This window comes from Plecotus auritus, assembly GCF_963455305.1.
Source record: "Plecotus auritus genome assembly, chromosome: 8".
NCBI classification, from domain to species: domain Eukaryota; kingdom Metazoa; phylum Chordata; class Mammalia; order Chiroptera; family Vespertilionidae; genus Plecotus; species Plecotus auritus.
The window spans coordinates 65,254,855-65,281,732 of NC_137782.1; the positions used below are offsets into that span (position 1 = coordinate 65,254,855).

At 42.0% G+C, this 26,878-nt stretch overlaps 1 protein-coding gene across 2 annotated transcripts in view; it reads right to left on the reverse strand.

The window, feature by feature from the left end:
- Positions 1-26,632, reverse strand: part of CSNK2A1 (casein kinase 2 alpha 1) — a 61,397-nt gene extending 34,765 nt beyond the window's left edge. The window contains exon 1 of one of the 2 annotated variants that reach the window (XM_080686311.1): positions 26,480-26,632. The gene's annotated coding sequence lies outside the window, so the exon portion shown is untranslated. The remainder of the gene's footprint in view (positions 1-26,479) is intronic. The other variant, XM_080686312.1, reaches the window with a different exon arrangement.
- Between the last annotated feature and the right edge of the window lie 246 nt (positions 26,633-26,878).

The following is a 26,878-nucleotide window of genomic DNA, read 5'->3' on the forward strand; positions in this document are numbered from 1 at the left end:
CAAGCATTCACTATGTGCTTTATATGAATTTCATTTAATCCTCACCACCCAAATGGTGAGAACGTTATCATCATCTCCATTTTACAGATGAGGAAATTGAAGTAAAGAAAGGTTAAGTGACTTGCCAAAGGACACAGAGCTGGAGGAACTGACATTTAAACAGACTGTAAAAATAGGGATCACTGTAATTACATCATAGGTTTGTGGTGAGGATTCAATAAGTTAATGAATGCCAACTGTTTACAACTGTGCCTATTTGATAGCTCTAAGAGACCCATTTATGGTAACTATGATTTTCCAATGTTTATTTAAGCTGGAGCTTAGTGAGCATACACAAAGAAGATAAACCAGAAAAGATGTCTTCTTGTGCACATGATTTAATGGCTTAAAGCTTTCAGAGGATGAGCAAGAGACTGGGATGGGGATTAATGCTGTACTGGAAAATGTGACAAACAACCAATGATATTCTGGAGCCCCATGAGTATAAATTTAAATGGCCAGAAAACAAAGAAATTGTTCAAATAATTATTAAAAAGTGAACCAAAGGTGTGAATGTGTGCGCACCTCCAAACAGCTAAAACAGTAGACAATAGCCTGATAAAAATAATCTTCCTCTTCAGTCTCCATATTCCTTTGTAGGCATCTGTGGATCGCAAAGCCTTAACTTCTGCTCTCAGCTTAAGAAGTTTGTAAAATCAACACAAATTTAGTAACAGGGATTAGATGCAATAGGGTGATGAAACAGTAGAGTCCTGGTTTCGAATCCCTAATTGGCTACTGGGTTTCTTCCAGCGTTGGTTCATCATTTACAAAACCTGCCTAACTGTACTTGCTGACTGAAGAGAAGATCAAATGAGATAGCTCCCAGAAGGGCTCAGGAACACCAAACACATATAAATTATTATTAAATTATTACTATGCCATAGCTCCTCAGTGAAAACTAATAAGAAACCTATCTTTAAAAAGCTACAGATTTCACCCTGGCCAGATGGCTTAATCAGTTGGGAGTGCCAGCCCGTACACCAAGAGGTTGCAGGTTCTATCCCTGATTGGGACACATACCTGAGGCAACGGATCAATGTTCCTCTCTCTAAAAAAAAAAAAAAAAAAAAAAAAAGACTAGTTTTCATTTCTAGTTTTCTTTTCTTTACAAAAATTATAGAAGCTGTGGTTAATTCCCAGCTTCTCAGGGCCAACTCATGGGTGAACCTTGACATTACAAAATGAGACTTCATTTCTCCCTTTCAGAAACCACCCAACTCACATGAAAAATATTCCCCAACTCCCATTTACTAGCCTATGTATCACAACCACCCAATCTTCTGCTGCTCTCTTAAAGCCTTGGAATTCTCTAATGAGCAGAGCAAGACTATTACCAATGAAACTCTTGAGATTCTCAAGTACTTGTTTGAGTGACCCTTGCAGCTTTGTGCCTCATTATTAGCTGGAACCTAATTTATGAATTAGTGGATTTGACTCTCCAATGGGAGGGCAACTATTTGCTTTACAGTACCCCCAAAAAACTTCACTTTACTGTCATGCATACCAAACAGTCCTATCTAATAAAAGAGTAATATGCAAATTAACCACCACTCTGCTACATCCACAAGCCACGCCCACTAGCCAATCAGGAGTGAGGATGCAAATTAACCCCAACCAAGATGGCTGCAGCCACGGAGAGAGCAGGAGGGAGGCTTGGGTTTCCCCGGCGGTGGAAGAAGCCAAGCTTTCCCCACACCCTGGCCAGCCCAGGCCTCCGCTTAAGGCTACAAAGTTTCAATGATAGAAGATAAATAAATTCCAATAAAAATGACTGTAGCCACGGAGCTGGAGAGAGCAGGAGACTAGGGTTGCCCCCGGTGATGGAGGAAGTCAAGCTTTCCGCACACCCTGGCCCGCCCAGGCCTCCACTTAAGGCTACAAAGTTTCAATGATAGAAGATACATAAATCCCAACAGAAATGGCTGCCGCCAGGGAGCAAGCAGAAGGCTTGGCTCCGCTCAAGGCTACAAAGTTTCAATTGTAGAAGATAAATAAATCCCAGATACCAGGGCCTCTGCTTGGGTTGCTGGGGGGTGTGGCCAGCCTGCAAACCACCACAGGCCCCTCAAGCAGGCTGCCCCACACCTTAAGGGAACCCCCACCCTGATCTGGGACACACTTCAGGCCAAACCAGCTGGCCCCCACCCATGCACCAGGCCTCTATCCTATCTAATAAAAGAGTAATATGCAGATTGACCATCACTCCAACACACAAGATGGCTGCCCCCATGTGGTCAAAGATGGCTGCCCCCATGTGGACACAAGATGGCCACCACAAGATGGCCAGCAGGGGAGGGCAATTGGGAGGGACCAGGCCTGCAAGGGAAGGCAGTTGGGAGGGATCAGGCCGGCAGAGGAGGGAAGCTGGGGGCAAACAGGCTGGCAGGGGAGCAGTTAGACATCAATCAGGCTGGCACAGGAGTGGTTAGGGGATGATCAGGCTGGCAGGCAGGCGAGCAGTTGGGAGCCAGTAGTCCTGGATTGTGAGAGGGATCCCAGATTGGAGAGGGTGCAGGCTGGGCTGAGGGACACGCCCCTCCCGTGCACGAATTTCGTGCACCAGGCCTCTAGTCCTATATAATAAAAGGCTAATATGCAAATTATCCCCTCGGGAGTTTGATCAGGAAGTTCGACCACTTGCTGTGACCTGCACTGACCACCAGGGGGCGGCGTGGAATGAAGGAAGGCCCTGGCCAGCAGAGGGAAGGCCCCGATCAGCCCTGATTGCCAGCCAGGCCTAGGGACCCTACTGGTGTACAAGTTTTGTGCACTGGGCCTCTAGTTTGCTTATAAGAGTCACTGACATGAATTTCTTTCTTTTTTTTAAAAAAAAAATATATTTTATTGATATTTTACAGAGAGGAAGGGAGAGGGATAGAGAGCTAGAAACATCGATGAGAGAGAAACATCCATCAGCTGCCTCCTGCACACCCCCCACTGGGGATGTGCCCGCAACCAAGGTACATGCCCTTGACCGGAATCGAACCCGGGACCCTTCAGTCCGCAGGCCGACGCTCTATCCACTGAGCCAAACCGGTTTCGGCTCACTGACATGAATTTCAATGGTTGGCCTTCATTAAATATATGGGGAGAAGATAACAGGGTTCTTGGACTCAGCAACTTTAGATAAATAAAATGGTGCAAAGAAGGAAGGTAATGAGATGGACAGAGTGGGGATGTGAAAAGATAGGAAAGAGAAGTTATCAAAGATAAACATTATTTTATTCAAATAGTATTTTGCTCATATCTCGGTAGACGTGTATGTATATTCACATGCAGCCTAACATGAAGGAAATACAAGGATAGCATGAATTACTCAATTACTTTGATCCTTTCATACATCCCTTCCTTTGTTCATCCCTTAAATATATGAGCATCCTATCCTATCTAATAAAAGGGTAATACGCAAATTAACTGTCACTCCATCACAAAGATGGCGGCACCCAGCCCTCTCAGCCTCGCCGGAGTCAGCCACTGAGAGTGGGCAGCGTGAGCGGCCTGGTGGAATGCTTGCTTCATCGCCGTGGTGACGGAGGGCCTCTGGGCATTGGGCACGGTGCGGCCAGGGCGGGACGCTTGCTTTGTCGCTGTGGCAACGCCCCGGTCGCGGAGGGCCTCTGGGGGACAGGGCAGCCGGCCCGCAGCTTCCGCGGCCGAGCGCAGGCCCGGAGAGGAGATGGTCGGCCCACCTCCCACGGAAGCAGCGCGGCTCCCGTCGGCACGTTGTTTCTCGCCAGCTCCCGTGGAAGCAGCGGGTGGCCTACTGCTCGCGATGGGCTATTAGTTTACTATGAAAAAGTACTATGCTAGGCCTTGGAAATATAATGAGCAAGGCAGAACAGGGTGAGATACATATGCCTTTATCTGCAGACTAAGGATAATGGAAATTCATCAGAGTTTTAGGCAGAATAGTGATTCATGTACATTTTTAAAGTTTGTTCTGTCCAGGTATGGGACAGGCAGAGATTAGATTTAGGGACAGACAAAAAGGCTGCTAACAGTCACCTATGTGAGAGAGAGAATGGAAGCTTGACCAATGGTGGTAGCAATGGAGATATGTGGACTAACGAGGAACAAAAATTTACGGTGTAAAACAGTATCTCTGGCCCTGGCTGGTATGGCTCAGTTGATTGGAGCATCATCCAGTGCACCAATGGGTCCTGGGTTTGATTTCCAATCAGGCCACATACCCAGGTTGTGTATGGGAGGCAACAGATCAACGTTTCTTTCTCACATTGATGCTTCTCTTTCTCTCCCTCCCTCAATGACTACCTCTAAAATAAACAACAACAACAACAAAACACCTCTGGGTGGACTGGATAATGGGGTAAGGAGTGGGAGGTGAGTTTTAGGTTTCTAGCTGGACAGACTGCTGATGTTTCATGAAAATAGAAAACACTCTGGAAGCAAACTCACAAAGTCAAGTTTTGGACTGAAGTTGAAAATGGTTTTGAGACATTAAAAAGGATACTGAAGTGGAACTTAGATATTACAAGTCTGGAGCTGAAAAAGCTTCTCAGCTTTAAATATCTAACCTTCACCAGCAATTCCATGAGACAGGCATTTCTTTCCCCAACCTACAGTTAAGTAAGCTCAGGAGCTTGACCTAGAATATCCCGTAAAAATGGAGTTGGGATGCAAATCCAAGTTGGCGTACCTCCCAAGGTTCAATTCTTTTCATGCCTATATAAAACGTATCACGTTCTAAACCCTTTATACAGCAGTCTTCAAACCTTAATTTCTCTATTACACCTGTAGCTCCCTGAAGTCAAGATCCATGTCTAATTTACCTTGTTACTTTACAGTAGCCAGCTGGGCTTGATTTATTAAAAAAAATAAAATAAAATGACGCCCAGCTGGTGTGGCTCAGTGGTTGAGCATCAACCTATGAACCAGGAAGTCATGGTTCGATTTCCAGTCAGGGCACATTTCTGGGTTACTGGCTTGATCCCCAGTGTGGAGCAGGTAGGAGGCAGCCAATCAATGATTCTCTCTCATCATTGATGTTTGTCTCTCTCTCTCTCCCTTCCTCTCTGAAATCAATAAAAATATATTTTAAGAAAAGAAAATGCAGTGGCCTCTGAAAGGCAGGGTGCCTCAAACACTTCTGATCATTTGATGCACGGCTAGGGGGAACTAAAAGACCAACTCAAGGGTTCTTGAGAAATTGCTCCCTTTGCTCTCTCTCCTTCCCAATATTATAGCTTCTTCTGCTAAAGAACTGGGCCACAATTAAAATTTGTCCCCACCTCAATAATTAAGAGAATACTGGAGAAACTTTATTTTAGCAATTTTTTTATAGTTATTTGGGAATTTGGAGAAGTGCCTAAGTCCCGGATACTCTGAAGGTCTATTCTCCTACTTACTGTTCATAACACATGTACCATATACCTCAAGAAAATCTAACATACTACTATTTCTATCTAAAAAGCCACCAGATTAATTCTGAAGACATGGTTAACTTCTGTTTATTCAATGTTTAACCTAACAAAGCCAATTATAATCAACTATGAAAAATTATCTTGTCTTCAACATTTTCCCTACTGAAGTCAGACCACACCTATAACCAATTACATGGCTCTGCTTAACCTATCCTATATAATAAAAGGCTAATATGCAAATTGTCCCCTCAACCGGGAGTTCGACCAGGGAGCAGGGCCAGCCAACTGCCCACGGCCTGACCCCATCCCAATTGGGGGCGGGGCCAGCCAGCCAACCGCCCATACCTAGATCAACCATAGTGAATGAACAAGATCTCATAACCATCCAGACAGGGCAAAGATTTCTATGGCAAAGAATGAGGAATGTGCTTATTATTGCACTGTAAGCATGATTTAGGACAGACTGTTGAGAGGAAAAGCAGTTGTATGAGGAAAACAACACCCTTTAAGCATTGCTACAGAGAATGAATTCTTCCTAGCAATCAGGCAGCACATACCAGTAAGAGAGAAACAAATTCAGGGAGAGCATAACTACATATATGCTTGTGCTTTGTTGTTGAAGCAGACAAATACTGAGTCACATAAACTTACCTTTTCCCCTTTCAAAAGTGGCACAGCTTTTCTTTTCCTGGCTGACACAGTGGAACTTATGTGCATATTACTAAGTGAACAAAGCCAATCTGAAAAGGCTACAAACTATGATTCCAACTTTACGACTTTCTGGAAAAGACAAAACTAAGGAGACAGTAAAAAGACTAGGGGTTGTCAGGGGTTGGGAGGAGGGAAGGATGAATAGGTAGAACACAGAGGATTTGTAGGGCAATGAAACTATTGTGTACGATACTACAATGGTGGATACATGTCCATCATACATCTGTCCAATCCCATACAATTTACAACACCAAGAGTGTACTCTAATGTAAACTACTATTTAAAAAAAAAAAAGAAAAAAGAAAAAGTGGCACTGCTTGAAGGCCATATGAACACAAAAAAGCATTCAATAGTTAATACTATCTGGAACACTTATTTCAAATTCCACAGTTGCCCTTAATTTCCAGTGCTCTCCTTTTAAATCAAGAGCAGAATGTTCATCAGCATTTACTATGTACCAAGAAATGTGTGCCTATTGCCAGAAAGGGATTCTTTCTCTAATTCCCGGAACAAGGAAAACAAACAATTACAATCCCAAGTGATCAGCACCTGAAATAATTAAGTCAGGGTACTCTGAAGGCACTGAAAGGAATTTAAGTCACCCTGCAACCCATTATCATTCATCCAATAAATATTTATAGAGTACCTGTTATTATTGGCTCAGGCAATAATAACATCTAAGCTTAGTTTTGAAGAATGCACAGGAAATATTCAGGTGAAGAACACTAAAACAAGAAATTGTAAAGAACAATACTTCAAGCAAGTTAAGAATTTTAAACACCTGTAATTTTGACCCTAAAATTGCCAAAGGCTGGAACACCTTGTTAACTCCTATAAGAAGCACATCAGATCAGCAACCCTTTTATATGATTTGGAGAATACTGGTGTACCCTACTTGACTGTTACTATGTGTGCCTAAAAGAAAATAGAATCATTAATTCAAAATTATTACAATTCAAATCTCATTCTCTTCCTTTCTCCACTCCTTATACAAATCAGTTTTACTGCAGAGGTCACAGAGCAAAATGCTTCAAAAGGACAAATAACTAGGGGAGTGTAGATGGATGCCTGAAAATGTAATTAGAGCTTGTCAGTTTTCAAAGTAAGAAAGCAAGAATTTTTCAGATAATATTCCTGTTTCCAGTAATGGTGGGATAGGTTATTTGGGTCAACCTTCCTAAACACACACATACACACATATCCCTCCCCTTTCTTTGTCCCTCTTCCTTTTTCTGTCTCTCATTCTTAAATAAAACATATAAACAAAAGAAGGGAAAATGAGAACTCAGAGAAGCAAGCAAGCCAAAAGGGTCTGTTGATCCCTAAAAATTAAAATTTTGTTCTGACAGAAACCAAAGCCCAGGGCCCTCACAGGGTAAAGAGTCTAATAGGAGAACCTCTCCATAATAGGCTGAGATTTCAGTTATTACCTTAGGATGAGCGTTGAAGGGGATGGGGTGAGTAGATCCAGAGAAGAATTATGACCCCATGGAGGGACTATCAAATCTGAAGTTTGTTTTAAGGTGGTCCCTGGACTAGTAATGCTTAGATACCTGATATAAATAAGCTCTCTGTGGAGAAAAGTTCCTTGCAAAGTATGGACCTCAAACGATTCTTACAAATAACTTTTCAAATACAACACAAGCCCTAGCCAGTTTTGCTCAGTGGATAGAGCGTTGGCCCTCAGACTGAAGCATCCTGGGTTTGATTCCGGTCAAGGGCTGTACCTCTGTTGCAGACTCCATCTCAGGCCCTGGTTGGGGCTTGTGCGGGAGGCAATTAATGTGTCTCTCTCACACTGATGTTTCTCTCTCTGTCTCTTCCCTTCCCTTCTACTCTCTCTAAAAAAGAAAGAAATCAATGAAAAAATATCCTCGGGTGAGAAAAAAAAAAAAAGAAACAAATACAACATCCAGTTATAATAAAAGATAACTAGGCATTGAAGGAAAAACTCCAAAGTGAAAACTGACAGAAAAAGAGACAACAGAAAAGGCCAGAGACTTTTGATCTTATCAGACTCAAACTACGAAACAATTATGCTTACAGGAATAAGAGATGTTTCAGAATATTTGTAGGGAACAGGATACTTTAAGATATAGGCTAGAAATTATCCACAATGTAGCAGATAAGTCAAAACTATGAAAAAAATGAGAGGAATAATACAGTGAAAGGTTTGATATATTTTTAATTGGTACTAGAAGAAAAGGAGAAAACAGGACAGGACAAAGGCAATATTCGAATAAGTAACAGTTGAGAATTTCTCAGGAGCAACCAGATACAGTCACATTCTAGAAACCAACAAATTACAAACAAGATGAATAAAAAGAAATCCACAACTAAACATCTACACTAATAAAAGAGAAAGATGCAAATTGACCATTCCTTCGCTACACCCACCAGCCAATCAGGAGTATGCAAATTAACCCAACAAAGATGGTGGGTTAATTTGCATACACAGGTGCCCAGCCGCGGGGAAGCTTGCGTCGTCTCCATGACGACGACGCAGGAGTTTCACACTGCCCCAGCTGCTCCAGGCCTCTGGGCAGCATGGGAAGGTGGAAAGACGGCTCCTGGTGGAACGAAGGCAGAAAGGCGGCTCTGGGCCAGAGCAAAGGCTGTGCTGGCAGCCAGGGTAAGGAAGGCCCATTCTGCACGAATCTTCGTGCATCGGGCGTCTAGTATAATTATAAGGAAGCAGAAAAACCAGAGACAAGGAGAAATTGGAAACCTGCCCTAACTGGTTTGGCTCAGTGGATAGAGTGTCAGCCTGCAGACTGAAGGGTCCCAGGTTCGATTCCAGTCAAGGGCATGTACCTTGGTTGCGGGCACATCCCCAGTAGGGAGTGTGCAGGAGGCAGCTGATCGATGTTTCTCTCTCATCAATGTTTCTAACTCTCTATCCCTCTCCCTTCCTCTCTAAAAAAAAATCAATAGAAATTTGGAAAACCAAGCAGAAAAGACAGATTACATTCAAAGGAGCAATATGAGAATAGTAGTTGATTTTTCCAAAAGCAACAATGAAGCCAAGGACAGTTTAATACTGCAGGGTGCTTAGAAAAGAAACCTGCCAAATTAAAATTCTATATCCAGTAAATATCTGTAATGAAAGAACATAATCCCACTTAGAAAGTTTGAGTTGAAAAAGGAGCACAAAAGAGAAAAATTTATGGAAATGTTCAATTAAACATTGACTATTAATATTAGACTTTGATATGTTATGGCTCTAACTTATAATATCTATGATGGTATTTACTTACAGAAGAAAAATACCATATATTTCCAAACTAGAAAGGGGTTTGGGGGAATGAAGTGATAAAAAGAATCCAAAAGAATGGTAGGAAAAAAACTATAGTACATAAGACACACAGGGAAAAGTTAAACAGAAATATGGCTAATTAAATATAAATGAAATAAAATATCCAGGTAAAAGACAAAGACTGGATTAAAAAAGAAATCCAAATGAATTAGAGTAACCAAAACAGTTTTAAAAAATAAAAATAAAGTTGGAGGAATAACACTAATTTTAAGACTATTATTACAAAGCTAGTTATTAAAATAGTGTGATATTGGCCCTGACTGGTTTGGCTCAGTGGATAGAGCGTCGGCCTGCGGACTGAAGGGTCCCAGGTTCGATTCCGGTCAAGGGCATGTACCTTGGTTGCGGGCACATCCCCAGTGGGGGGTGTGCAGGAGGCAGCTGATCGATGTTTCTCTCTCATCGATGTTTCTAACTCTCTATCCCTCTCCCTTCCTCTCTGTAAAAAATCAATAAAATATGTTAAAAAATAAAATAAAATAGTGTGATATTGGCAAAGGGATAACAGATCAAAAGAACAGAATGAAGAATATAGAAATAGATCCACACAAATAATAGCCAATTTATTTTTGACACAGGTACAAAGGAAAAAGGATAGTTGTTTTTGTTTTTTTTTACAAATGGTTTTGGAAAACTTGGACATCCATTTGTAAAATCATGAACTTCAACTTAAACCTCACACCTTATATAAAAAAGGACTTGTACCAATAAAACAAATTAAACAATGGGCAAAAAAATATTAAGACGCTTAACAAAAAATATATAAATAAGTATGAAAAGATGCACATTATTTTTAGTCATTAGGGAAGTTTAATTAAAATAAAAATAAGATACACTACAGATAAAAATGGCTATAATAAAAATTTAAAAAAGCTGACAATAAGTTGAGGATTCAGAGTAACATAAATTATGCAATTCACCCCTGGTGGGAATGCAACAGGATATAGTAAGTCACCTTAGAAAACAGTTTGGCAGTTTCTTATAAAGTTAAAATTATATTTTTCATATGACCCAGCAATCCCACTTATAGCTACTTATCCTAGAAAAACAAAAACTTAGGTTCATAAAAGACTATACAGGTAATTTATAGAAGCTCTATTCATAATCAAAGAATGTTAAGTAAATGGATAACTGTGGTCCATCTACACAATGGAAAACTATCCTATCTAATAAAGAGAGAATATGCTAATTGACTGCCCCGCCCTCAAAGATGGCGACGCCCACAGCCAATGAGGAGGGAATATGCTAAGTGACTGCCACAACCTCAAAGATAGCAGTGCCCAGTCCCCTCAGCCCTGCTGGGGTGGCAGGCACTCTGCGTGCCTGCCTCCAGAGTCCCCCAGTCCCCTTAGTCCCCCAGCTCCCCAGGGCCAGCCCGAGGCGCAGGCAAGCCTCGGATGGCGGCTGTGCAGGGCCGCCCGAGGCTTGTGCTGCCAGCAGTGGCAGCAGCAGAGGTGTGATGGGGCGTCACCTTCTCGATTGCTGGTCGCCTCCTGCCCGAGGGCTCCCGGACTGTGAGAGGGGGCAGGCTGGGCTGAGGGACCCCCCCTCCAGTGCATGAATTTTCATGCACCGGGCCTCTAGTTTAGCAATAAAAAGGAACTAACCATTAACACAACTTCAATGAATCTCAAAAGCAATATGCTGAGTGAAGGAGGCAATAATGTTGACAAATAGGGGTGGGAGACTCGGTGTGACTACCTACCAAGGGTTCTGTATCCCGGTTGTGATGTGGTCACTTGAATCTATGTGTGTGTTGAATTTCATAGAATTGAAAACACAAAGAGAAATCAATTTTACTGTATATTAATTGTAAAAATTAAATTTAAATAGGATAACATGAACAACTTTATGCCAGTAAATCTGAAATTTCTAGAGGAAAGACTTACCAAAACTGACACAAAAATGAAAACCCTAGAGTCCCATACCCAGTTCAATCAGTACTGTAACTGGGTATCACTTTATAACCTGTTCTATCCTAATGTCTTTTTACTGTACAGCTTAACACTTCCAAAAAGTTACAAACTTTGTAAATGTTAAGCAAATGAGTATTGAACATACTCCACCCCACCCCATGCCTTTACACTGCACTCCAATACTGCTTGCTGGGGGAACTTCTATTCATCCTTCAAGAATCAGCTTCACATCAACAATGAAGCCTTTGCACACCTCTCCAAAATGAGTCAAGCACTTCCACATATTATATTATCACATATAATTTATTTATACACTTCTCTCTCAGCAGATAACTCAAGGATCTGGACCCTGACTTATTTCCCTTGATATACACCCTGTATTTATCAGTGCCTAGCATGGTGTTTCATAAATGTTTGAAGAACTGAATTATCGAGATAGTAGTAAACAATATTTTGGCAAAAATTAACCTTGCTTGCATACAGACCTTCTCCTGTTCAAAATTAAGAAAAGCAGTTTAGCCCTAGCTGGTATGGCTCAGTGGATAGAGCGTCGGCCTGTGGACTGAAGGGTCCCAGGTTTGATTCCAGTCAAGGCCACATGCCTGGGTTGCAGGCTCAATACCCAGTAGGGGGCGTGCAGGAAGTAGTCGATCGATGATTCTCTCTCATCATTGATGTTTCTATCTCTCTCTCCCCTCTCCTTTCTTCTCTGAAATCAATAAAAATATATTTAAAAAAAAGAGAAAAGTTTAGCTGTACAAAGAATACTTGATCTGCAACTGATTTTAAAGATGCTCTTCAGTCTTACATATAAATGTTTTCACATCCATAATTAACACCAGAGGTAAAAGTCATACTACCACTTCCCAAACAGATGTGAAAACAGTTAATATGTATGAGATGCTTCTTTGGAGCCATATGGCTCCATTTGCCCTTTTATGAGGCTGTGTGATGTATCCACGTGATGAGCACAGTGTCCAACAATCCTTGATAGAGCTACAGAAACAATTCAGTACTGTTACTGAAAGGCATTAACCTTGGAACCACTAACAACAAATATGACCTTGTTCTGTCATTTCACCCATCTGATTACAGTGAAGAAACTGCAAAATGTAATACTACTCTCTCCTATTTCCTCCTTTACTGTCCAGAGGTAGATTACAAAAGAGACAACCATACTTCTGCAGATGACGGGTAAGCGATAACTAAAAGAGCGTGTTGTCCTAGACTTGCCAACAAAAAGTAGTCTGGAACCAAGGGCAGCAAACATTGGCTTGCTTCTAAATATAAAGGTATGTGAATGCTTATGATGAGTCAGTCCCTGCTTCTTGGGATTTATATTGATCACTTTTAAACCTAACAAGTCCAAGACCTAGGTAATATTCTTCCCATTTCACAAAAGGCAAATCTGAGTAATTGCTACAATGTCACAGAGAGGTGATTTAAAAGTATTATGTCTAGGTTCACAGTCTATTCATTTTGCTCTACAGCAAACATTTATGTCCTATTTGGCTCACAGTATGTTTTATCCCAATTTTAAAAACTGAGGTAAAATCCACATAACATAAAATTCATCATTTTAAAGTGCACAATTCAGTGGTTTTTCGTATATTCACAATGTGCAATCGCCACCACTATCTAATTCCAGAACATTTCCATCACCCCCCAAAATAACCCAAAACCACACAGCAGTCATTCCTCACACTCCCAACAACCACTAATCCTATGAATTTGCCTATCCTGGATCAGTTATTAGGTTAAATTTTGTGCTAAAACATTTTGTAATAGCCCGGCCTGTGTGTCTCAGTGGCTGAGCGTTGACCTATGAACCAGGAGGTGACGGTTCAATTCCCAGTCAGAGCATATGCTTGGGCTGTGGGCTTAATTCCCAGTGTGGGGCATGCAGGAGGCAGCCGATCAGTGATTCTCATTGTTGATGCTTCTATCTCTCTCTCTCCCTTGCTCTCTGAAACCAATAAAAAAATATACTTAAAAAATGTTTTGTAATAAATTATTTTTAATTGTGACTTAGTTGCTGACACTAAAAAAAAATTAACCTTCTGTTTCTCAAAAGAAAAAGAGAAGGCAGGTAAGGTTTGTGTGGTACCAATAATTCTGCATTCCTGCACTGACAAAATCACTCTGCTGTACTGAGCTGTGTATACACAGCAATGGGTTCTAAAACCCATCCACTGGAGATGACAGGTAAATCTGGACAACTCTGTTAATTTAGCTTACTGGCCCAACTTCTGTGGTTATCTGAGTTAGCAATCCCTGCTCTATACTGAATATAGCATTATCACATGCAATGGCAAACACACTTAAGTTCTCAATTTAAGACTATTTGCTCTTTGACTTAGTTTCCATTATTAGTCCAATTAGAACTTCAAAAAAACATCTTGGATCAGTTTACAATATGCCTTTTGTCAATTAAGAAATACAGAACTGACCATGGATTTACAGAAAAATTCTAATGGTCAAGACCTCTTCTCTGTACTCTAACAGCACTCTGCTTACCTCTTCCATTGAGCATTGCCATTGTACTGTTTACACATCCATCTAGCTACACAAAGCTCCAAGGACAGAAAACGGTATCCCCAAGAGTCTCTACCACAGTCATGTAGATGATCCAGAAATACTTGTTTAAAGAATAACACTGTGACAAGTGATAAATCAAGCAAATGTTGCAATAGTTAAAAAATTAAGAGGGGAAACTATTATTTGGACAATACAAATTATAACACTGAAAATGGAGTTCATTAATGAAATCTGAGGTCCATGAACTCCTTAAAAGTATATACCAAGCCCTAGCCAGTTTGGCTCAATGGATAGAGCATTGGCCTGTGAACCAAAGGGTCCCAGGTTCGATTCCAGTCAAGGGCTTGTACCTTGGTTGCAGGCTCCTCACTGGCCTGGGTCCTGTTTGGGGCTTGTGCAGGGGGCTACCAATCGATGTGCTTCTCTCACATCGATGTTTCTCTGTCTTTCCCTCTCTCTTCCAATCTCCCTAAAAATCAATGGAAAAATATCCTCGGGTGAGGATTAAAAAAAGAAAAGAATATACCAAAAAACAGGTGCATGTACATTTTTTTTTTTAAAGAAAAACTTGAGAGCTTTTATTACAGGCTCAGAGGAAATCTGTAAACTACAAAAGATTTAAGAATCACTGAGTTAGACAAAAGGAAATGTACATTTTTAACACTGTTTAATATTTATTTAAAAAGATTAACTTGACAATCTACACAAATATTAATTAAATTTCTCAAATTAAGTATACCCCATTCTTTCCTAAAGGCAGAGAAGATGACAATGTATCCTAGGCTTCAATTTATGTTCCAGCATGAGCCCCAAGCTTGATGAATGATTAACAAAATGTCAGCCTCAGAAAAGATACAGTGGCATTCAGAATCAATCAGGTGAGGACATCGGTTTACATAAGGAAACTTTATTTTTGTTTTACATTACTGCTTAAAAAATAAGAACTTGATTTTCTTCTTAAGTGTCCAAACTTAAATCATTTAGTGTCTTACATTTTTTAAATTGATGAGAGAAAAAGAGAAACACTGATTTGTTGTTTCACTTATTTATGCATTCATTGGTTGCTTCTTGTATGTGCTCTGACCAGGGATCGAACCTGAAACCTTTCGGTATCCGGATGATGCTTTAACTAAACGAGCTACCCAGCCAGGGCTTACATTTTTAAGTATATCCCTTGAATTATAAGTGGAAAGAGAATTTCTTGAGGGCCAGAGAGATACTTTAAAATGGTCTCTTCTGAGACCAACCGAAGGACTTATATGCATGCATATAAGAATAACCAACGGATGCAAAACATTGAGAGGTGAGGGCATGTATGGGAGTGGGGTGGGGGGGGCAATGGTAAGATATGTACACATATAATACCTTAATAAAACAAAAAAAGAAGAAAAAAAGAAAAAAAAATGGTCTCTTCTGAACTTAAAAGTCTCGATTATTTTAAGATTGGTCAGTGACCTCTTGAATCTTAAAACTGTTAAAATACCATTACTGAACTTTCTAAATTAGTGCTTACAGCCTTTTAAAAAGTCAAAATACAAAGAGAACATAATATTTGTGTGGCACACTGGGATAAATGATCAAGACTTTCAGAACTAAGACATTGACTTAGATGCCCTGTATCTCACACAAACGGCCAGAAGACTGAGGGGACCAGTATCTCCACACATTTGTTATTCTTCCTGATATAGCACACTAGCTCAAAATTTCTGGTTTAAATCACCTAGAGCAGTGGTCGGCAAACTCATTAGTCAACAGAGCCAAATATCAACAGTACAACGATTGAAATTTCTTTTGAGAGCCAAATTTTTTAAACTTGAAACTTCTTCTAATGCCACTTCTTTAAAATAGACTCGCCCAGGCCGTGGTATTTTGTGGAAGAGCCACACTAAAGGGGCCAAAGAGCCGCATGTGGCTCGCGAGCCGCAGTTTGCCGACCACTGACCTAGAGAGATCACAGGCTAGTCAAAACCCACACAGATTGAAAAAATTACCCTCACAGGTTGAAAAAATTATTTCATAACTCCCCTTATTTCAAGTATAGTCCAGATATGACACTAATAAGCAACCATCTCTTCTAGGAGATCATATATTTGGAGGTAACTGGCACAAATAACCCCCACAAAAACAACAAACACAAACTAAACCTTTTGTCCCTAGGTTGGAAGAATAAGCCCAAAGAATAAGTTAGTGGTAAAAATGAATGTTAACATTAAATCAAATTATCTTTTTCCTCCACCTTATAATGGTTCTCTTTTCTTGTCTCAACTTAAGGTGGTAATCATGGCCAACATTCTCTATCATCTATCAAACTAATGCAATATAAATAGTGGTGTTTTTGTTTTTTAAATAGGGGAAAACAGGTAAAAATGGTTAACAATTAGCTCCTTGACCCACTCTGATCTTCAAATCTCCAACCCACGCTGATCTTCAAATCTCAAGACTCCAAGTGCACAGAGAAACAACCTGTTCAAAGCCAGAGTATAGGGTTTTTTTTTCCTGGTCCTGCAAAGGAGCTGAATTCAGAATATAAGCATTCACAGTAAGACCTGGTAACTCATTAATTTACTGCTTGTGTAAAATTGCAGGATTTTTAAGACATTATAATCCTAACATATCACTGAGGATTCTGTTTTTATTGTCATGTACAAAATTTACAACATTCTTATTTTAAGAAGCAAAACACTCAAGCATTTCTATAAAATGAACCAGCATGTATGGAGTAACAAATAACATTCGAGCCCTCTGTGAATTTTATTTCTCCACCTTTAAACCAGAAAAGGATCAAAGAGCCAATGTAACATAAATAACATAGCAACAGTGGGAAGTCTTCCAATGAAGGGAAGTATTGTAAGGAAACCCAAGCAGTTTGATATGAATTAATATAGTTCTAACTCAAACACTTGGCAAAAGTCTAAAGTCCAGTATTGTCTCCAATAATCTATATATATAAAAGCCTAAGTGACCAGCCAAACGTCTGACCATCTGACAGTTACCTATGATGCGCACTGACCACCAGGGGGCAGATGCTCAACACAGGAGCTGCCGCGCTTCGGTGACTTGACAGCTGCAGTTTTCGGGTGATGCACCTGGAACCCGAGAGGTGGGGGTCCGATTCCAGGGTGCGTCACCCAAGAACCGCCCTCTCACAATCCAGGACCCCTCAGGGGATGTTGGAGAGCTGGTTTTGGCCCAATCCCCACAGGCCAGGCTGAGGCACCACACTGGTGCACGAATCCGTGCACCAGGCCTCTAGTCCTATATAATCCTATATAATAAAAGGGTAATATGCAAATCGACCAAATGTTGGAAGGATCAGTCACTATGATGTGCACTGACCACCAGGAGGCAGACGCTCAACACAGGAGCTGCCCCCAGCCCGCAGCCCCTGACTGAGGTCTACCGGCCAACCTCTTGGTCCCTTCCCTTGGAGGGCAGGCTCCAATGGCCCGATGGCGACTGGGGAACCGGGGGTGGGTAGCAGTGAACTCTGGTGGCGCCAGGCCAAGGCCCCTGCCACGCCAATCACCCCACACACAGAGGGCGACCTGTGGCGGGGGGGCGGGGCCGGCAAGTGGGCAGGCATGGCCAACCCCTCAGTCCTTACCCCAGGCCAGCAGGCTCCAATTGCCCGATGGCGATCAGGGAACGGGGGCTGGGTAGTGGTGAGGGGCGGGGCCAGCTGCTGGGGAAGATGGCCCTGATCGCAGGCCAGGCCTAGGGACTGTACCCCTGCATGTATTTCGTGCACTCGGGGGTGGGGTGGGGTGTCCCTCAACCTGGCCTGTGCCCACACAGACCAGGAGCCCTCGAGGGATGTGCAAATGATAGCGCGGAGCGGACCTAAGCCACAGTCTGGCCTCCCTCTTGCGGGAGGCTACCTGCAGGCCAATCGGGGGATGTCGCCGGCTAGTGAGAGGCTGGCACCGCCCCCCAATCGCTGTCCCCTCCCTCTGCCTGCTGGCACCCACCTTGGCTGGCCTGGCACCACCCACTCGCCGGCCCTGCCCCCAAGTCATTCCACTGTTCGGTTGATTTGCATATTAGGCTTTTATTATATAGTTTATTATATAGGATGATAGGCAAAGATATCACTGTATATATTTTTACCAGGCAACAAAAACAAAATAAAGTCACAACTGACACTTTATTCCACTGACCACAACTTTCTGGTACTAAAAGAAAACTTCATTTGAGACCTAGATAACTTAAAGTATAACCCAGCATTTACATATGTAATAATTATTGCTATCATTTAAATGCCTCTAATAGCCTGGCCTGGTATGAGATGCACACTCCCATTTTAGAAATAAACATGTCCAGAGGTTAAACCTGCCAAGTCACAGGACTACTAAGTGGCTGAGGTCAGATCTGAACCCCTCTGTTTAGGAAGAAAAATTGCAAGGCAGATGGCTATTTGTATTCATGCTATATAGTCATAAATACACAGAACATATTAACTACTTTAAACTACTGATAAAGACAGGTTCCTTCTCTATCTAAGGAGTGTATTATTTAAGAATACAAAGCAAATTAGCGCCTTACCTAAGAGAACAGGGCATACAGAAAATGTCAATGCAGGATAAAGTTCTTCAAACATATCCCTAACATACAATGCATAAGTAATTCCCAAATTATAAATCAAAGGACCGCCCTAACTGGTTTGGCTCAGTGGCTAGAGCGTCGGCCTGCAGACTCAAGGGTCCCAGGTTCGATTCCTGTCAAGGGCATGTACCTTGGTTGCGGGCACATCCCCAGTGGGGGTTGTGCAGGAGGCAGCTGATCTATGTTTCTCTCTCATTGATGTTTCTAACTCTCTATCCCTCTCCGTTCCTCTCTGTAAAAATCAATAAAAAATATATTTAATAAATCAAAGGACCACTGAGAAATAAGACCTCTAATCCAGGTTCACAAATCTATAAGGTAAGCAAACTTTGAATTTTCCCCAAGTCTGAGATGGAATTCACTTCTCTACCTAGAAGCAAGAGAATCCTATATTCATGAAGACTCAAGAACCACTCTCACAATTTGCACTGTATATGAGTAACTGAGGCATCTACACCGAACTTGAGTTACATACCAACCCACCTATCAACAGCAGCGATTTAGTACCTCACCCATTAAGCAGGCCAGACCAGAAACAGGAAGTACAGGTCAAAAGGCCTCATTAAAAAATAAGAACTACTGGCAGCAGAAAATGAAAATAAAGAATAAAAAGTAGTAACACTGACAATGAACACATTAATTTCACTGACAGAAAAGAGAAAGATCTCATATTAGTCAGGTGCCAAAATTTCATAAATTATCTCCTTTAATCCTCACAGTAACCCTGAGATAAATTTATCTGCTGCTTTAGTTATTAATCCTCACAAGTACTACTATCCCCCATTTTACAGGTTAATAATTAAGTTATTCAAGGTAGTTATCTAAATTGTTTAGAATAAATCTAGGCTTGAGAGATGTTAAGTAACGGTTCCCAGATTTGGTCTGTCTCATTCCAACAATCCTGTTGCCCCCGCCCCCGCCCACAACAAGCAATGTTAAAGAATGAGAAAGTCTGAACTCCCCACCCCCAAATTTCTGTAGCTGTTTCAGAAACTATACAATTGAATTTTCCCCAAGTCTGAGGAAAGCCAATAGAAATTTTCGTAAGAAAACATCTCAGAAAGCTACTAAATTGTAGAATGATATATGCATCATTACAAAATGTCCTCAGTTGTAAACTTGAGGATAGAGACAATCTAGAGATCCTTAGCACAGCATCTATCTGAAATGTAGTAGGCACTGAGGGTCTATTGAATGAGTAACATCTTTTGACTGGTTATAATTCAATAGCCCAAAATGACTATTTTGTACTTTATAATATGCTATGGTTCATTTCTTTAGGAAAATAATTTACTATTCATTTTTAACAGGGTTGCTTTCCTAAATTTTGTAGAACATTATTGAAATAACTAAAACTGAGAAATGCCTGTTACTGTATCAGTCATAAATTCAGAAAAATTTCTAGTGTTCACTTTTTCAAGCAGATTAAAATGTTTCAGCTAATAAAAACCTGTCAGAAAAACCCACAAAATCAGTAAGTGTGAAAAGAAAAACAGTGGCCAATATAAAGGTATTTAAAGATATTTCTAAGTGTACCCTGGTATTGAACCCTAAAACACTCATTTTGGATAACAATTATTTTCTATGCAGGAAAACACTATTATCGCTAATGTAAAAAAAGCTTGCCCACCATAGTAACTGTTGCTAAGTAGGTTTCTTATGTCTAAGACACAGAATTTGTAGAAACCAGTGAAATGCCACTCCTAGCATGACACTGTGAATTCATTTACCTAAAATTTTTAAAGACTTAATCCTTGATTTCTACATTATGAAAAAAAAAGTTTCATCAACAACTAAGTCTGCTGATTCTCTACCCTGGAGCACACCAAATATTTAAGAAAAACTGCCAATGGCTTATAACCCAATGTAAATATATGCTTTGTTACAATGACAGCAGTTCCTTAATAATCCTAGAGGAATTTCTTCATTTGAAAAGCCAGGTGGCCTAGATTTCTATTAAGAAACAATTAAATGATACTCTACTTTTGAAATTCTCCACCTTAAGAGTTCAAAGTAATTTAGGTGTATAAACACACTAATACTCTTGTGAAATGAACTTGGTCCAGGTCACCCAATGAATTATGTTAGACCAAGGATCAAATCCAGTTTGTCACTTTAAATCAAGTACCATAAGCATTATTACCTTAAAATTCTAAGCTCTTACCTAATCCAATGCCAAATCAGTTCTCAATTTTTGAACTTATACAGCTTATACTATAATTTATGCAAATGTCATATAGTTGTCAAAATAATAATCATAAATGTTTTAACAATTAACATCTTTTGGGCACTTATTGTGTTAAGTATTATGCTAAACTAGAGGCACCGGTGGGGTCCCTCAGCCTGGCCTGCGCCCTCACGCAATCTGGGACCCCTTGGGGGATGTCGGAGGCCTGGTGCACGGATTCGGCCTGATCCCTGCAGGCCCCACAGGCCAGGCCGAGAGACCCCACCAGTGCACAAATCCGAGCACCGGGCCTCTAGTATGCATATAAGATCTTTGGTTAATCTCTTCCCACCCTCCCCCCTGAGATTCATCAGTCTGTTCCACATTTCCATACCTGTGTGTTGAGCATCCGCCCCCTGGTGGTCAGTGTGTGTCATAGCTATGGGTCGAACGGTCACTTAGGCTTTTATATATATAGATGTGTTACATGCATAATCTCAATACTCACAATGACCCCATGAGGAAACTGAGGCACAAAGATAACCTTTCCAAGGTAAAATCTAGAAAAAAGACAATGCAGGGAGGGGTGCACAGGGATATATAGTAAGTCTTCACTTAATGTTGTCTATAAGTATAAGGAAACCAATTTTACTGCAGGCTAATCAATATAAACAAGAGTTAAGTTCCTATGGCATCTCATCAAGCCTCTAACAAAAATACAACAACAAAAAACACATTATTCAAGGATGTGGTGTAGTTCAAAAGCCATGAATCTCCACTGCCTGGACCAGGATCCTAGGCCAGCTCGAGGGCTAAAATACTTGGTTGAACCATTTAACCTTCATGTGGCCCAATTTCTTTTCTTCTAAAGTCAAAAGTCCAACAAATAATCTCAAAAGTTACTCATACCCTGAAATGTTCTGATTTTGTAATCATCTCTGTAATTAGGTAACTAACTCAAAAAAAGAAAACAAAATTCCTCCATCCTCTGAAATCTACCTCAGTAAAGTAATTTATGAATCTAATCAATAGGATATTGTTGGAAGAACAAAAAACAGTGCTTTTTCTTAAAAGCTAGAAGTTCATTCTGCAAGTATGATCCTCAAATCTGACTCTTCACCTCAAATAACAATGACAGGGAGAAACGACCTTACAACATCTTTGGACTGCGATGGGAAGTGTGAAAGAACAGACAGACCACTGTACGTATAGGTGGCTATCAATTCATAAAAACAATCACCCATTTCTATCTCCTCTAAAAAATAGGAAATTAAGTCTTTAAAAGGTTGTCACATAAACGCATTTCTTTACTCAGCCAATAAATATTAATGAAGAAATTGTGTCCTTTACCCAAGAAGTTTATTATAGGCATGAAAGAATCATCAATTTATAGAAATCCTACTAAAATGACCTGTAGCTCTAGAATCTACATTTAACTAAGCTGGTCATGTAGTCCCTTCAAATTGCATATAAAGCCAGTAACGGGACACTTAAACATTAAGAAAGAAGCATAAAGCCCTAGCCGGTTTGGCTCAGTGGATAGACCGTTGGCCTAAGGACCAAAGGCTCCTGGGTTTGATTTCGGTCAAGGACAACTACCTTGGTTGCAGACTCCTCCCTGGCCTGGGCCCTGGTCAAGGCACATGCAGGAGGCAACCAATTGATGTTTCTCTCACATTGAAATTTCTCTCCGTCTTTCCCGCTCTCTAAAAAAAAAAAAAAAAAGAAAGAAAGAAAAAGAAAAGTATCTTCTGGTGAGAAGGAAGGAAGGAAGGAAGGAAGGAAGGAAGGAAGGAAGGAAGGAAGGAAGGAAGGAAGGAAGGAAGGAAGGAAGGAAGGAAGGAAGAGGTTCCACTCAACCCATCATTTTGTGAAGTCTTCCAGGACCAAATACTTTACAGAATTATCTTTGTTGTCTTTGTTCTCTAGAAAATAATCCCCACAAGAAAAACCAGGATAATCTGCAATAGAATAATTTCCTATCTGCAAAGTCCCTTTGCCACATGTGACTGTAATTCAGATTCCAGGGATGAGGTTACGAACATCTTTGGGGGTAGGGGACTGTCATTCTATCTACTACACCCACTCTCTTGCCTCCCAACTAAAGCTCATAAAGTCTCAAAACTCATCATCTAAATTAGGTATAATGAGGCTCTGGGTATAATACATTAACTACAATCCCTGGCGTACAATTCCTTAAAAAAAGTTATTTGCTCCCAACCTGCAATGGGGGTCAGGGACAGGGCACCAGTTATAGACATTCTAGTCTGAACAGGGAAAATATAAAACAGATCCATTGGTCCAAAGCAAAAATCCTCAGTGGCATTCAGCTCTCTGCGCCCTTGGTTCCACCCTTCTTTTTTTTAATGAAAACCAGTACATTTATACCTGATTAGTTTTACCAGCCTGCTTTCTGCTAGTAGCATTTAGGGGGTTCACAGCCCTCTTTAGAAGGCTTAAGGTTCACTCCACTAGTCAGATTCAGGTCCACAAACAAACCAGGCTGCACTTTCAACTTTTCCATGGAAATCTCAACCAAATATCCATGTTTATCACATTAAGGTGTCTTTTCCACATAACCACAGGACACAATTCTTAAGTATATTTGTTACTTTGTAACAAGGATCCTTTTTCCTCCAGTCTCCAATGAATGCATATCCCACTCCCACCCGAGCCCTCACTAACAAAGGCATTACATCCATATTTCTAGCAACAATCTGTTCTTCTAAGTCTTTTCTATCATATTCTTCAAAAATGTTCTGGCCCTGGCTGGTTTGGCTTAGTGGCTAGCGTCAGCCTGCGGACTGAAGGGTCCTGAGTTTGATTCTGGTCAAGGGCACATGCCTGGGTTGAGGGCTCGATCCCAATGGCGGGCATGCAAGAGGCGGCCAATCAATGATTCTCTCTCATCGTTGATGTTTCTCTCCCTATCCCTTCCTCTCTCAAAAAAAAAAAAAAAAAGAAAAGAAAGAAAGAAAAGAAAAATTTCTGGCCTCCACCGCCCCTTCCATATTTTAAGTAACAGTACCCCAACTCCTGGTACCAAAATCTATACTAGTGTGTGATTGCTGCCATAACAAATTACCACAAACGTAGTGGCTTAAAACAACAGAAATTTATTATCTCAGTTTCTGTAGGTCAGAAGTTGAGTGAACTTGGCAGTCTCCTGTTAGGGTCTCACAAGGCCAAAATCAGTGTATTCCTTGCCAGAAACTCTGGGGAAGAATCTATTTCAAAACTCATGTAGAACTGTTAAATTCAGTTCCTTGTGGCTGTACAACTGAGGTTTCCTTTTCCTTGCTGGCTGTCAGCCAGAGCTGGTCTTTGCTACTAGAGGCCACCCACATCCCTTCTCATGGGTTTCCAGTGGCCCCCTCTAACAACAGCAAATGGAGTCCCTCTCATGATTCAGATCTCCCAATTTTGCTTCTGACCCATCTCTTTTTTAACTCCCAGCTACAGAAAGTTTTCTGCTTTTAGACTGGGCTTACCCACAAAATCCAGGACAATCTTCCTATTTTAACCCTAATTACATCTGCAAAGTCCCTTTTACCATGTTACATATGTAAAGATTCTGGGGATTAGAGAATGAACATCTTATTTGGGGAGAGGCCATTCTGTTTATTACAAACCCGAACCCTATGTAAGGCTTTAAACTCAGTTCCTAAAGAAAATTTCTCCTTTCTCCAAAGGAGTATGTAAAGGTGTATGTTCAGAGACAGAGACAACAGTAAACTCAAAGCCTCACCCTGAAGAGGGTGGCTAGATGACAGGAAAGCTTAAAAATACACTGTGGAAAAGGAAGTGCCACTTGTTTCATCCACAACACAAGGCAATTAATGAACCCATTATGCAGAAAATAACACAATGTGCCCCCCGCCCCCCCAATGTGTGCTTCTCTACTGTATTCAGTACAAAAGGACATAACTAGGCATACATTGCCCCAAGGTGACCTAACTTTGTAATCAGTTAATAAATCAATCTAAGGAAACTTACAATCCTTTTGTTCCTTTTTCAAGTCATACACCCTCCTCCAACAGAAATGAAAATTCATCTATTTCAAAGTCACAGGACAAACCTTCTGTGGTAAACTGCAGGTAAACTTTAGAAATATATATAAATGTATATACATATTATTGATTTCAGAGAGGAAGGGAGAGGGAGAGAGAGATAGAAACATCAATGATGAAAGAGAATCATTGATCGGCTGCCTCCTGCACGCCCCAAACTGGGGATTGAGCGCCCAACACGGGCGTGTGCCCTGACCGGGAATCCAACCGTGACCTCCTGGTTCATTGGTTGCCGCTCAGCCACTGAGCTACACAGGCTGGGCTGCAGGTGAACTTTTTAAAATGATCTGCAGGAGAACTAATATTGGTCCTGATCTTTCATCCCCAAGGTCCAACAAGCCAGTTAACCCAGAAGACTGACAATGAAACAAAAACACGGCAGCAACTACAAAGGTAATATTCTGAAGCCTTCCCTACTGTTAAGATTCTTGTCTATAAATTTTACTTGGAACCAAATATACCAGCTGGTCCCTTTTAATAATAGTTACAGTAAGATCTACCCAGCACTTACTGGCACTGTGGTAAGCACTTGACACAAATTATCTTATTTACTCTTCACCATAAACTTATGAGCTATTATCACCCCAATTTAAAGATAGAAAAGCCGAGGTTTACAGAGGTTAGGTCACACGACTAAACGGTGGCAGCACTGTAAATAGTAGTCACACTGATTCAGGCACCCAGGCAGTCTGGTTCCTTACCACTGGCTGCACTGCAACCCCTTGGATGGGAGGAGGTCTCCCAACTGTGAAGAAGAATCTTCCCTTTCTAGCTTTCTTTTCCTCTCTCTTCCCACACACCCTCCTCATAGAACTCAGCAGCTGAAAGGTAATCAAGTCTTCTCAAATTAATTTGCCACCTCCTTTTCAGAACTCTTTCCTTCCCACAATAGCAATAGCCAAGAAGCAACTTCTGACCCTGACTTTGCTTCCCAAAAACAAACTCCAGAAGCGCCACCCATCACCTGCCTCGGCTAAAAATGTTCCAACGCCGGGGGAGGAGGGGGGCGGAGAGACGCGGACGAAATAAAAGTCCTACTCTTTCAAAAGGTCACAAACTAATATGTATAGTCTTAGCCAGCCTTTAACTCTACTTATGTCTCCTCTTCCACCCAGGCTCCCAACTATCCCTTAACTCCAGCTCCACCCCGGTCTGCCCCACTTCGTGGTCCTCTCCGTCTTTCTCCTCGGCGACCGCGCCCGGGGTTCCCCCACCTTGCAGCCCAGTCTGCAGGTGCGAAGCCCAGCCTCGCCCACAGGGACCCTGTGAAGGCCCCCTCACTCCAGCTGCTCTGCTCCGCCCGAGGGTTCACCCCGCCCTTCCCAGTAGGCACCACTCCCCTAGGCACCGGCCCCAGCATCCCCCTGCGGCCCCACCCCTCATGCTCCCTTCCCCCTTGGTAACCCCCTCCTCCCAAGTTACCCCCTAGTCCCCGCCTCAGTGAAGTCCATTCCCGGAATAAGCTGGACTCCCGAAAGCTAGCTCCCACCTTCACATCAGCCTCTGCCCCCACTTCTCGCCCCCCCCCCACGACCCCGGGTTGGGAGGTGGCCCCGGGCCTCTCCGGTGGGTTGCAGGCGCTTCGGCTGGTGTGTGTGTGGGGGGGGGGGGGGGGCAGGGGAAGGCGAAGGGCACTCCGGAGTCCGCTGGAAGCACAAGGGGCGGCCGCGCCCGGCTGCCCTATTCTGGGCCAACCTCCACCCCTCAACAGCCTCGCCTGGCGGCTCCCACTGTACCTGTGGTGGAAGCGGCAGCGCTAGCGGCCGCGCTCCCCTCTCCTCACACAGACAATATGGCGGCGGCGGAGGAGGAGACACACGGCTCGGCCGCCAGCCGCAGGGACCAGAGCGAGGCAGCTCCCGCCACTGCCGGAAGCGGAAACCCTCTCTACCAGGAGATGGGGCGGGACTGCCTCAGACCCCGCCCCCAGCGGAATCGCGCCGAGTGCCGCCATGCTGGGATGTGCTATTGTACCCTGGGGTTCATTTCCGGACTAGGGTGCAAAATGTAAGAAGTTCTCAAGGTAAAGCATAATGAAGAGACTTGCAATAATTAAGCGCGTTTTATTTCAGTACCTCTAAGAACTGACGAGAGAGACAACACGAACCTGCCCCCCCTAAGTATCCAATTGGTTT